The sequence below is a fragment of the Otolemur garnettii genome, unplaced genomic scaffold (assembly GCF_000181295.1).
Source record: "Otolemur garnettii isolate 467f Iridium unplaced genomic scaffold, OtoGar3 scaffold00021, whole genome shotgun sequence".
In the NCBI taxonomy this organism is placed as follows: Eukaryota; Metazoa; Chordata; class Mammalia; order Primates; family Galagidae; genus Otolemur; species Otolemur garnettii.
Window position 1 is genome coordinate 23738779 of NW_003852416.1, and position 11652 is coordinate 23750430.

Sequence of the window (11652 nt, forward strand, 5' to 3'; positions counted from 1 at the left end):
CCAGGGGGACAGCTTGAGGCTCTGTCTCAAAAAAAAAAAAAAAAAAGAAAACATAGACGAAATATTTGTACCTTGGGGAGAGGCGAAGGTTTCTTAGAAATGACACCAAAAGCACAAGCCATAAAATAACAAATTGATAAATTTAACTTTATCAAAATATAAAACCTCTACTCTTAGTAAGAGATAGTCAAGAAAATGAGAAAACATAGGCAGCACTCGTACTCAGTGGGTAGGGCTCTGGCTACATACAGCAAGGCTGGAGGGTTCAAAGCTGGCCCAGGCCAGCTAAAACAACAATAACAACTGCAACAAATAAAATAGCTGGGCATTGTGTCAGGTGGCTGTAATCCCAGCTACTTGGGAGGCTGAGGCAAGAGTATAGCTTAAGCCCAAGAGTTTGAGGTTGCTGTGAGCTGTGACACCATGTCACTCTACCCAGGGCAACAGCTTGAAACTCTGTCTCAAAAAAAAAAAAAAAGAAAGAAAAGAAAAAATCCTTTGGGTGGTGTGTGTGGCTCAGTGGGTAGGGCACCAGCCCCATATACCCTGGGTGGCAGGTTTGAACCCGGCCCTGGCCAACCTACAACAAAAAAATAGCCAGGCATTGTGGCAGCACCGTAGTCCCAGCAACTTGGGAGGCTGAGGCAAGAGAATCTCTTAAGCCCAAGAGTTTGAGGTCGCTGTGAGCTGTGATGCCACTGCACTCAACCCAGGGTGACATAGTGAGACTCTGTCTAAAAAAAAAGAAAAATACTCAATTTTATAAAAGGTAAAGAACATTTCATCAAAGAAGATATACAGATGGCAAATAAAAACACAAAAGGATGGGCAAGATCATTAGCTACTAGGGAAATACAAATTTAAATCCCAGTGAGATACTGCTACAATCCTAATTAGCATGGCCAAAAGTAGAAAGACCAAACCAAGTGTTGGTGAGAATGTGGAGCAATTAGAACTTTCTCATATTGTTGGTAGGAATGTAAAACATACTGGCAGTTTATGTTCATTTTAAAGGTTAAAATGCATCTCTGTCAGGTGACCCAGATATTTCACTCCTAGGTATTTACTCCAAGAGAATGAAAGCATAAAGCAATGTCTATGCCAGTGATTTTAAATTAGTGTGCCATGAAAATATTTAAAGATCATTAATTAAATTATATTTGAAAGAAGTTCAAAAGTTCAAAGCACAGTAAGTAGATTTCTTTTACTCTTTTTTTTTCTTTTTGATCAACATAATTTAACTATAGGTTCAAGTGTGCCATGAGATAAAAAAGGTTGAAAAACACTGGTCTGTACAAGGACTTGTACGTGCTTGTTTATATAGCTTTATTTAAAATAGCTAAGATTGGGGGCAGCGCCTATGGCTCAGTGGGTAGGACACTGGCCCCATATACTGAAGGTGGTGGGTTTGAACCTGGCCCTGGCCACACTGCAACAAAAAATAGCCAGGCGTTGTGGTGGGTGCCTGTAGTCCCAGCTACTCAGGAGGCTGAGGCAAAATAATCCCCTAAGCCCAGGAGTTGGAGGTTGCTGTGAGCTGTGACACCACAGTACTCTACTGAGGGCCCTAGAGTGAGACTCCATCTCAAAAAAACAAAAACAAACAAACAAAAAACCAATAAAATAAAATAGCTAAGATTTGAAAATAAGTCAAATGTCTATCAATATGTGAATTGATAAAGAAACTGTGGCGGGCAATGCCTGTGGCTCAAAGGAGTAGGGTGCTGGCCCTATATGCCAGAGGTGGCAGGTTCAAATCCAGCTCCGGCCAAAAACTGTAAAAAAAGAAAGAAAGAAAGAAACTGTGGCATATCCATGCAATGGAATACTACTCAGCAAAAAAAGGAATGAACTATTAATACATGCTATAACATGCATGAATCTCAAAATAATTATGCTGAGCGAAAGAATACAGACAAAAAGAGTAATACTGTAAAATTTCATTTCTATAAAATTGTAGAAAATGCAAACCAATGCATAGTGACCCAAAGCAGATCAGTGGGTTGCCTGGGGATGGGGTGACTTTGTGCTTGGTGGATAGAAGGGAGGGAGTATAAAGGCGACAAAGAAATTCGGAGAGGTGATGAATATGTTCATTATCTTGATTGTAGTGATGATTTCACTGGTGTTTTTTGTGTGTCAAAACTTATCAAAGTGTATCCTTTAAATAAAGCTACTTTTAAAAATGGGGGAAACATGCTGTCTTCCTATTTTTTTTTTACACTATCTCCTTAGAATAACAAGATAATATATATTTAAATGTTATCAATTACTCCTGACATGCTTGAGAAATGGCAATAGCAAGGATTATGAGCTTTCTTCCTGATTTTAGTATGTCTGGATATCGATGTCTCTAGGCGGCCTGTACTTTAGCTTTTGGTCTTCAAAACCAGACTTGAGCACTGACATTGCTATTTGTTGGCTTTAGTGTTGAGCTAGTCATTTGTCCTTTCTTGATTCTATTTTCTGTATAATGCAGGTAATGGGTCACCTCCTAGAATTGTTTTGAGGGTCAAAGAAGGTAATGTATGTGAAAGTGCTTTATGCCTATGAATGGCAAATCACATACATAATTTTGTAAGCTTCATCATTAGGTGACCTAATTCACACTTGTGCTTTAAGAGATTAGACCAGAATGAAGATAATTCCTATTTCATTTTTTAAGGGGGATGTGGTGGAAGCCAGGGCGTAGACACTAGATTGAGGTTGAGATTTCAGTGCCTGTGGCATCCACCACACTCGTAAACTGGTGGTTCCAGGAACCTAGTTTCACATATTTAAATATGATATCAACATCCTCTTAAATTCTGTTAGAACTTACTCCCCCCAAGTTCCCCAACATCTTGGACAAACACTAGCACCAAAGGAAAACCCTATAGATAACATTGGGCTATTTTCTAGGCCAAAGCTAAATTTGAACTCCTTTTATTTCTGAATAAAACTGAATTTATGTTCATTTTATAGTTAGCCCAATAGAGGCAGTGTTTTCACATTACTATAATACAGTGGCTCTGAGTGTGTGGCTCCCTGGAAGTCTCTGCATCTACCGGAGACATGTTAATAATGCAAATTCTCCACCCCAGCCCACACTGAACAGATCAAAAGACACCAAGGATGGAACCCATCATTTTGTGTTTTAATGATCACACCAGGTAATACTGGTGCAGCCTAAAGTTTGACAACCAATGCTATGATACAGAGGGTGCCAAAATATATATATACACAATTTAAGAAAGGAGAAAAACCTGTATTAAATTTGTAATATTCAAGTCACACTTGACTTCTGCAGTTATGATTTGTATTCAACATGACTTGTATTCATCGTTTTTTATTGGTATGTATTATTACAAATTTAAAACAGTTTTTTACTTTCTTAACAAACATGCATACATGCTTTGGTACCCTCTGTAATACTGTTATATCTTAGATTTCTGCTGCCAATTAACTAGTTAGTAGCAAATTAAGTAGTTTTTTACATTTAAGGACTAGCCCTTTCTGTAAACATTTTCAGAATTCATTCATTCATTCATTCATTCCCTCCCTCCATCCCTCCCTTTCTTCTTTCTTTCCTTCTTTAAAGGACACAATGAATAGAAGAGAAACAGTTTTGTAAGAAGACCAAATTGCATTTGAATTCTACCTATTGAATAGGTTATGAGTTACTGGACACACTTGGTATCCAATTTTGCCATTAAATTACGCAGGCATTTGGGAAGTTACTTTGACTTTTAGTATAGTGGAGTGACATTTGGGCAAACAAAGTGGCTATTTACATAATAGTATCCTATTCTTAGGAATTTGAAGAATTTAAAAAAAAAAAAACCCTGCAGAATCACCTTCCTTATACCAAAGAAGGAATTGTACATCGGGAGGCTATGGTTTATGTTTTACAAATTTGCATAGTAAGCTTGTAGTAGAAGTAGGCTGTTGTGTTAAGATAAAACGTGAGGAGTATTACAATCTCCATGTGAATTAAAGCCTAACAGCAATTTTCAAATTCAATAGTGCCCTTTTCACCTGTTTACTACTACCCAGAACATCTTCTGTTCATTTACCTAATAGAGTAAGCCAGATAGAAGCACCAAACTTCCATCTGGGTGGTTCGTTATGCCGTAATACATAACTGATACAGAACTGATCCAATGGCCCTACCTGGGGCACAGGCATTAGGCATTTCTTTGGGAATCCTAGAAAGCTATCTGGGAGGGAACAGATGTTAGCAATGGAGGTGCCATTCTTGAGTAGGCCATAGTTGTCTGGATTAGGAGCCAGGGTACAATTAGGGAAATGTTTTTGGTGGTGCCCATAAGCTGCTGGGTTCTTCAGGGGTACAGAAGCCTCCCAAAATGATAGACGGCAAATTTCTTTCAAATTTTAAATGACTGAAGGACTAAATTAGGTTTATTTTGATTTAGAAAAATAAAGCAGTGTGATATTTCCTGCACCCAGTTGCTATGGAGCAAATCCAAATAGGCTTTAATAAACTGGTCTATACGTAGGGTGCCAAAAAATGTATACATACTTGGCTCAGCGCCTATAGCTCAACCGGCTAAGGCGCCAGCCACGTACACCTAAGGTGGCGGGTTCGAATCCCCAGCCCGGACCCGCCAAACAACAATGACGGCTGCAACCAAAAAATAGCCGGGAGTTGTGGCGGGCGCCTGTGGTCCCAGCTACTTGGGAGGTGGAGGCAGGAGACTCGCTTGAGCCCAGGAGTTGGAGGTTGCTGTGAGCTGTAATGCCATGGCACTCTACCCAGGGGGACAGCTTGAGGCTCTGTCTCAAAAAAAAAAAAAAAAATTTATACATACTTTATGAAAGGGAAAAAACTATATTAAAGTTGTAATGCTCAAAATATACTGATAACATTTGTTATCTTATCTATATTAGGTAGTTTGAAACAGTTCTCCCTGAAGGAGAACAAGGTGGATGTGTGTGGGGGGGTTAGGCCTCCATCTTGGTGGCACCCACCTTAATTTTGTTCCAGGTGATGTCTCGAAAGAAGAAACTTCTGATCAAACTACCAACCAGAACCTAGTGTACCAACTGCAAAAGGATGTAGAAGAACTGTCTCGCCTAGTAACAGGTAAAATAGAGTCTCAAAGATGACCCAGAACTAATTATCATATCATTAGCTTAAATCTACATTGTGATCCACACCTCCCAATAGGCTCTCAGAGGGAGACCTCCTTTTTTTACTTCTGGGTAAGGGTACTCATACTTAGTCACGGGATTGTGGGATCAAAAGGAAGGTCCATTTTTAGTTCTTTGAGGATTCTCTATACTTCTTTCTCTATACTTCTATTAGTTTGCAGTCCCACCAACAGTGTAAAAATGTTCTCTTTCCTCCATACCTTTGCCAGCATCTGTAGCTTAGTGACTTTGTGATGTGGGCCATTCTCACTGGGGTTAGGTGATATCTCAGGGTAGTTTTATTTTGCATTTCTCTGAGGATTAGGGATGATGAGCTTTTTTTCATGTATTTGTTGGCTACTCATCTGTCCTTTTTTTGGCGATGGTTCTGTTCATATCTCTTGCCCACTGATAAATGGGATTGTTTCCTCTCTTTTTGTTGATTAATTTGAGTTATTTGTAGATTCTGGTTATCAACCCTTTGTCTGATTCATAATGTGCAAATATCTTTTCTTATTTTTTTTAACTTTGGGGCTTAAGCGATTCTCTTGCCTCAGCCTCCCAAGTAGCTGGGATTACCGGCGCCCACCACAATGCCTGGCTATTTTTGTTGTTGCTGTAGTTGTCATTGTTGTTCAGCTGGGCCAGGCCAGGCTTGAACCCACCAGGCTTATATTCTGATAACCACTGTGCTATGGGTACCAAGCCATCTTTTCTCATTCCGAAGATTGTCTGTTTGCTTTAATTGTGTAGCTAGGTCTACAGAAGCTTTTTAGCTTAATTAAGTCCCAATTGAATCTTCTTCATAAAATCTTTTCCCAGGCCAATGTCATCAAGAGTTTTTCTCACACTTTTATTTTTTTTTGTAAGAGAGAGTCTCAAGGTGTCACCCTGGGTAGAGTGCTGTGGTGTCACAGCTCACAGCAACCTCAAACTCTTGGGCTTAAGTGTGTCTCTTGCCTCAGCTTCCCAAGTAGCTGGGACTACAGGTGCCCGCCACAATGCTTGGCTATTTTTTTATTGTTGTTGCAGTTGTCACTGTTGTTTTTTTATCTGGCTGGGGCTGGGTTCAAACCTGCTAGCCTCGGTGTATTTGGCCATCATTCTACCCACTGAGCTACAGGCACCACCTTCCGACACTTTCTTATAGGATTTTTATACTTTTGTGTCTTAGATTTAATTATTCTCTTATCTATTGTGAGTCAATTTTTGTAAGTGGTGAGAGGTGGGGGTCCAGTTTCAGTCTTTTACCTGTAGTTATCCAGTTCTCCCAGCACCATTTATTGAATAGGGTTTCCTTCCCTCAATGTTTTCATACTTTTGTTCAGTTTAGCAAAGATCAGATGGCGATATAAGGCTGGTTTCATCTCTAGGTTTTCTATTCTGTTCCATATGTCAAATGTATCTATTTTTGTGCCAATACCATGCTGTTTTGATCACTGTGGACTTGTAATATAACCTGAAGTCTGGGGAAGTGATGCCTTTGGCTTTGTTTTTTTTTTTTTTTTTTTTTTTTGAGACAGAGCCTCAAGCTGTCCCCCTGGGCAGAGTGCCGTGGCATTACAGCTCACAGCAACCTCCAACTCCTGGGCTCAAGCGAGTCTCCTGCCTCCGCCTCCCAAGTAGCTGGGACCAGAGGCGCCCGCCACAACGCCCGGCTATTTTTTGGTTGCAGCCGTCATTGTTGTTTGGCGGGTCCAGGCTGGGGATTCGAACCCGCCACCTTAGGTGTACGTGGCTGGCGCCTTAGCCGGTTGAGCTATAGGCGCCGCCGGCTTTGTTTTTATTGCTAAGAATTGTCTTGTCTATATGGGCTTTTTTTTTTCTGGTACCATACAAAATGAAGAACTATTTTTTCAAGTTCTTCAAAGTATGATGTTGATATTTTAATGGGGGATTGCATTAAACCTGTAGATTTCTTTGGATAGTATAGAAATTTTAATATTGAGTCTTCCCAACCAACAGCATGGTATGTTCTTCTATTTGTTAATGTCTTCTTCTATTTCTTTTCTCAGGGTTTCATAATTCTCTTTGTAGAAATTCTTCACCTCTTATGTTAGGTATATTCCTAGGTATTTCACTTTCTTTGAAGCTACTGTGAAGGGAATTATATCCTTGATTTGATTCTCAATTTGATTGTTAATGGTATATACAAAGGTTACTGATTTGTAGACATTGATTTTCTATCCCACCACGTTACTGTATTTCTTTATCACTTCCAGGAGTCTTGTTGTTGAATTTTTGGAATTCTCTTCCATTCAGTATGGTATTGGCTGTGGGTTTGTTATAGATAGCTTTTATCAGTCTAAAAAATGTCCCATCTATGCCTATTTTCTTAAGTGTTCTTGTCATAAAAGGATGATGAATTTTGCTGAATGCTTTTTCTGCATCTATTGACAGGATCATATGATCTTTATTTTGATCTTTGCTTGTATTTATGTGGTGAATTACATTTATCCACTAAACCAGCCATGTATCCTTGGGATAACATCTACTTGATCATGATGTACAATTTTTTAAAATGTGTAACTGTATTCTATTTGCTAGGATTTTATTGAGTATTTTTGCATTAATATTCATTAGTGAAATTGGTCTGTAGTTTTTCTTTTTTTGTTGGGTCCTTTCCTGGTTTTTGTATCAGGCTGATGTTTGCTTCATAGAACAAGTTGGGGAACGTCCCTTCCTTCTCAGTGTTTTGGAATAGGTTCTGCAGTATAAGTACAAGCTCTTCTTTGAAGGTTTGATAGGTTTGTGGTGTGAAGCCATCTGGTACAGGGGTTTTCTTTTGTTGTTGTTAAGAGCTTTTTAATTATTATTTTTTTAATTTTGGTGCTTGATATTGGTCTACTGAAGACATCTATTTCTTCCTGGTTAAGTCTAGGAAGGTTATGTGATTCCAGGTATTAAACCATTTCTTCCACATTGTCAAGTGTCTGGGCATAGAGTTTTTTGTAGTAATTGGAGATGATTTCTTGTATTTCTATGGTATCTGTTGTTGTTTCCTCTCTTTTATTTCTGATTGAGGTTATTTAGAGATCTTACTCTTCTGTTTCTTGTTTATCTGGCCAAAGATTTATTGATTTTGTTTCTTTTTGAAGAACCAACTTTTGTTTTATTAATTTTCTAACTGATTCTTTTGTTTTCAATTTCATTTGTTTCTATTTTAATTTTGGTTATTTCTTTTCTTCTGCTAGGTTTAGGATTGGATTGCTCTTCCTTCCAGTTTGTAGAGGTGGTTCATTAGGTTGTTAATGTATGTTTTTTCTGTTTTTTGGGTGTGGGCAGCTATGTGATAAATTTCCCTCTTAGGACTACTTTGCAGTATCTCATAGGTTTTGATACCATTGTCATTGTGTTTGAGGAATCTAATGATTTCTTTCTTTATCTCCTCTTTGATCCAGCTATCATTCAACATAAGTTTGTTTAGGTTTCATGACTTTGTGTGGACATAAAGGTTTTTGTTGGAGTTGAGCTCTACCTTTATTCCCTATAGTCTGAAAAGATACAAGGTATTATTTCAATTCTTTTAATTTTGTTGAGGTTTGATTTGTGTCCTGAGTCACTTTTAGAGTATGATCATGAGCTGGTGAGAAGAACATATACTTAATTGTTTTGGGGTGGTATGTTCTGTGTATATCTATAAAGCCCAATTGTCGGCTTGGTGCCTCTGGCTTAAGCAGCTAAGGTGCCAGCCACATATACCTGAGCTGGTGGGTACAAATCCAGCGTGGACCACAATGACGGCTGCAACCAAAAAATAGCTAGGCATTGTGGCAGGCACCTGTAGTCCCAGCTACTTCAGAGACAGAGGCAGGAGAACTACTTGAGCCCAAGAGTTGGAGGTTGCTGTGAGCTGTGATGCCACAGCACTCTACCCAGGGCAACAGCTTAAGGCTCTGTCTCAAAACAAACAAACAAACAAAAAACCACCTAATCATCCCAGGTTGCTTTTAAGTCCCTTGTTACATAGTTTAGTTTCTGTTTAGAGGATCTGTCCAGTTTTTTCAGCAGGGTCCCTAGGTGTTATGGAGTGATAGGATATTATATTGTTCAGATTGGTTAGGGTTCGTTTTATTAATCTGGGAGCATTTAAGTTGAGTGCATATATATTTAGAATTGGTATGTCTTCTTGTTGTATTGTTCCCTTGACCAGTATACACTATCCATCTTTGTCTTTCTTTACTTTTATTGCTTTAAACTCACTTGTATCTGCAAATTAAGATTACAATCCCTCTTTTCTTCTGATTTCCATTTGTCTGAAATATTGTTTTCCAAACTTTACCCTGCGTCTTGTTTTGTCCTTAGACATTAGATATATTTCCTGAAGACAACATATAGTTGACTTATGCTTTTTTTCCAGTGCCTGTTTAGTGGGGAATTTAAGTCATTGACGTTTGAGAGAATTGGTAATTTTAGTGGATTTCAATTAATTTGTCTATTTTCACGAAGGTCTGATGCCTGGTTTTATCATTTGGGGCATTATAGAAGCTAGACATTGAATTTTCATTTCTGGGTGTCTTTGCTGGTGGACTGTTGTGATGATCTGTGTGTAGTATGGGTCTGAGAACTTCCTGCAGTGCTGGTCTCATAGTGGCAAATTTCATTAATGATTATTGCTTGTCATTAAAATATTTGATTTCTCTATCAAATATGAAACTTAGTTTGGTAGGATATGAGATCCTTGGCTGGAAGTTGTTTTGTTTGAGTATGTTGAAAGTTGAAGCCCAGTTTTTTCTGGCTTGTAAATTTTCAGCTGAGAAGTCCACTGTCACCCTGATGGATATGCCCTTGCAAGTCAATTGGTGCTTACTCCTGGCTGCTTGCAGAATTTTCTCTTTCATTTTAACCTTGGCCAAGTTCATTACAATATGTCTAGGAGATACTCTGCTTGTATTGAGATGAACTGAAGTTTAATATGCATCTAAAAGGAGTGTGTCAGAATCTCTGGTGATACTTGGGAAATTTTCAGTTATGATATCCTCCAGTAGGGCTTCCATACCTTTGGATCTCTCCTCTTTTACTTCAGGGATACCTGTAATTTGTATGTTTGTATGCTTTGTGAAGTCCAGTAATTCTCTAAGAGATTACTCTGTTTTTACTCTCTTCTTTTCTGCCTCTTTAATTGCATAAGTTAGCTCAAGAGCCTTATCCTCTATCTCTAAGATTCTTTCTTCTCCATGATTTAATGTGTAACTGATACTTTCTACTGCATCTTTAAGTTCCCTGAATGACTCCTTCAGTTCCTGTAGCTCCAATTTATTCTTTCTAATTTCATTATGCCTTTCATACATTTCTTGGATCAAGTTTTGGATTTCCTTTTGGTGGTTTTCCACTTTCCCTTTATTATTATTATTATTATTTTTTGTCATCCATACTCTGAATTCCATTTCCATTATTGCCATAATTTCTTTATAGGTGGGATCTTCTGTAATAGCTGCCTTGTGATCCTGTGGGGGGATTGATCTGTTCTGGTTTTTCATGTTGCCTGAAGTTTTTTATTGGTTCCTCTCCACATGTTTCTTGTTTACCGCCTTCCCCTACTTTTTGCTTCCTCCCGCTCCTTGATTTTCTTTGTCTCTGTGCTTGGGTATTGCAGTGACTGAGAGTAGCTGGTGAGATATCTCTCGTCTACCACTTTGGACTCCACTCAACATTTTTCTTAATTTCTTTTTTCCTGAAAAACTTGGGAAGCATTATACAGTATTTTTAAGCAGTACTAAGTTAAAAACTACAGAAACCTTGGCAGTGCCTGTGGCTCAATGAGTTGGGTACTGGCCCCATATACTGAGGGTGGCGGGTTTGAATCACCCTGACCTCTGCCAAACTGCAACAAAAAATAGCCGGGCATTATGGCAGGTGCCTGTAGTCACAGCTACTCTGGAGGCTGAGGCAAGAGAATCGCCTAAGCCCAAGATCTGGAGGTTGCTTTATCACACTCTACTGAGGGTGATAAAGTGAGACTCCGTCTCAAAAAACAAATAAACACAGATAAAAAAAAAAAAAAACTACACAAACCTATTTAGTTTCTATTTGTATGCTAGATATGTCACAGTTTTCATGGGACCCACTTCTCTTTGTTTCTTTCTTTGCTACATTAAGCATTTTTTTTTTCGTTTTGTACATAAAGTGATATACATTGAATTTAAACTTATTAACACCAAACAAGGTCAGAGGAGAAGAGGAGGCATTGGAAGGAATTGTGTCATTGTTGATATTGTTTTCCTTTCCCATCTCCCATTCATTGTTTCTGATTTTTTTTCTTTTTTCATCATATTATTTCTGAACTATGAGCTCTGAGGAGTGTAGAGTGAGCTGGTCATTAAGTGTGAATTCATGATAAATTCTCCAGAATCTCTTAGGCTCACTTGATATTCTGACTTGTGTACCTGGTGCTTGTAAGGCCTTCTTCCTTTGAAAAAAAAAATTTTTTTTTTTTTGAGACAGGAGCCTCAAGTTGTCCCCCTGGGTAGAGTGCCGTGGCATCTCAGCTCACAGCAACCTCCAACTCCTGGGCTCAAG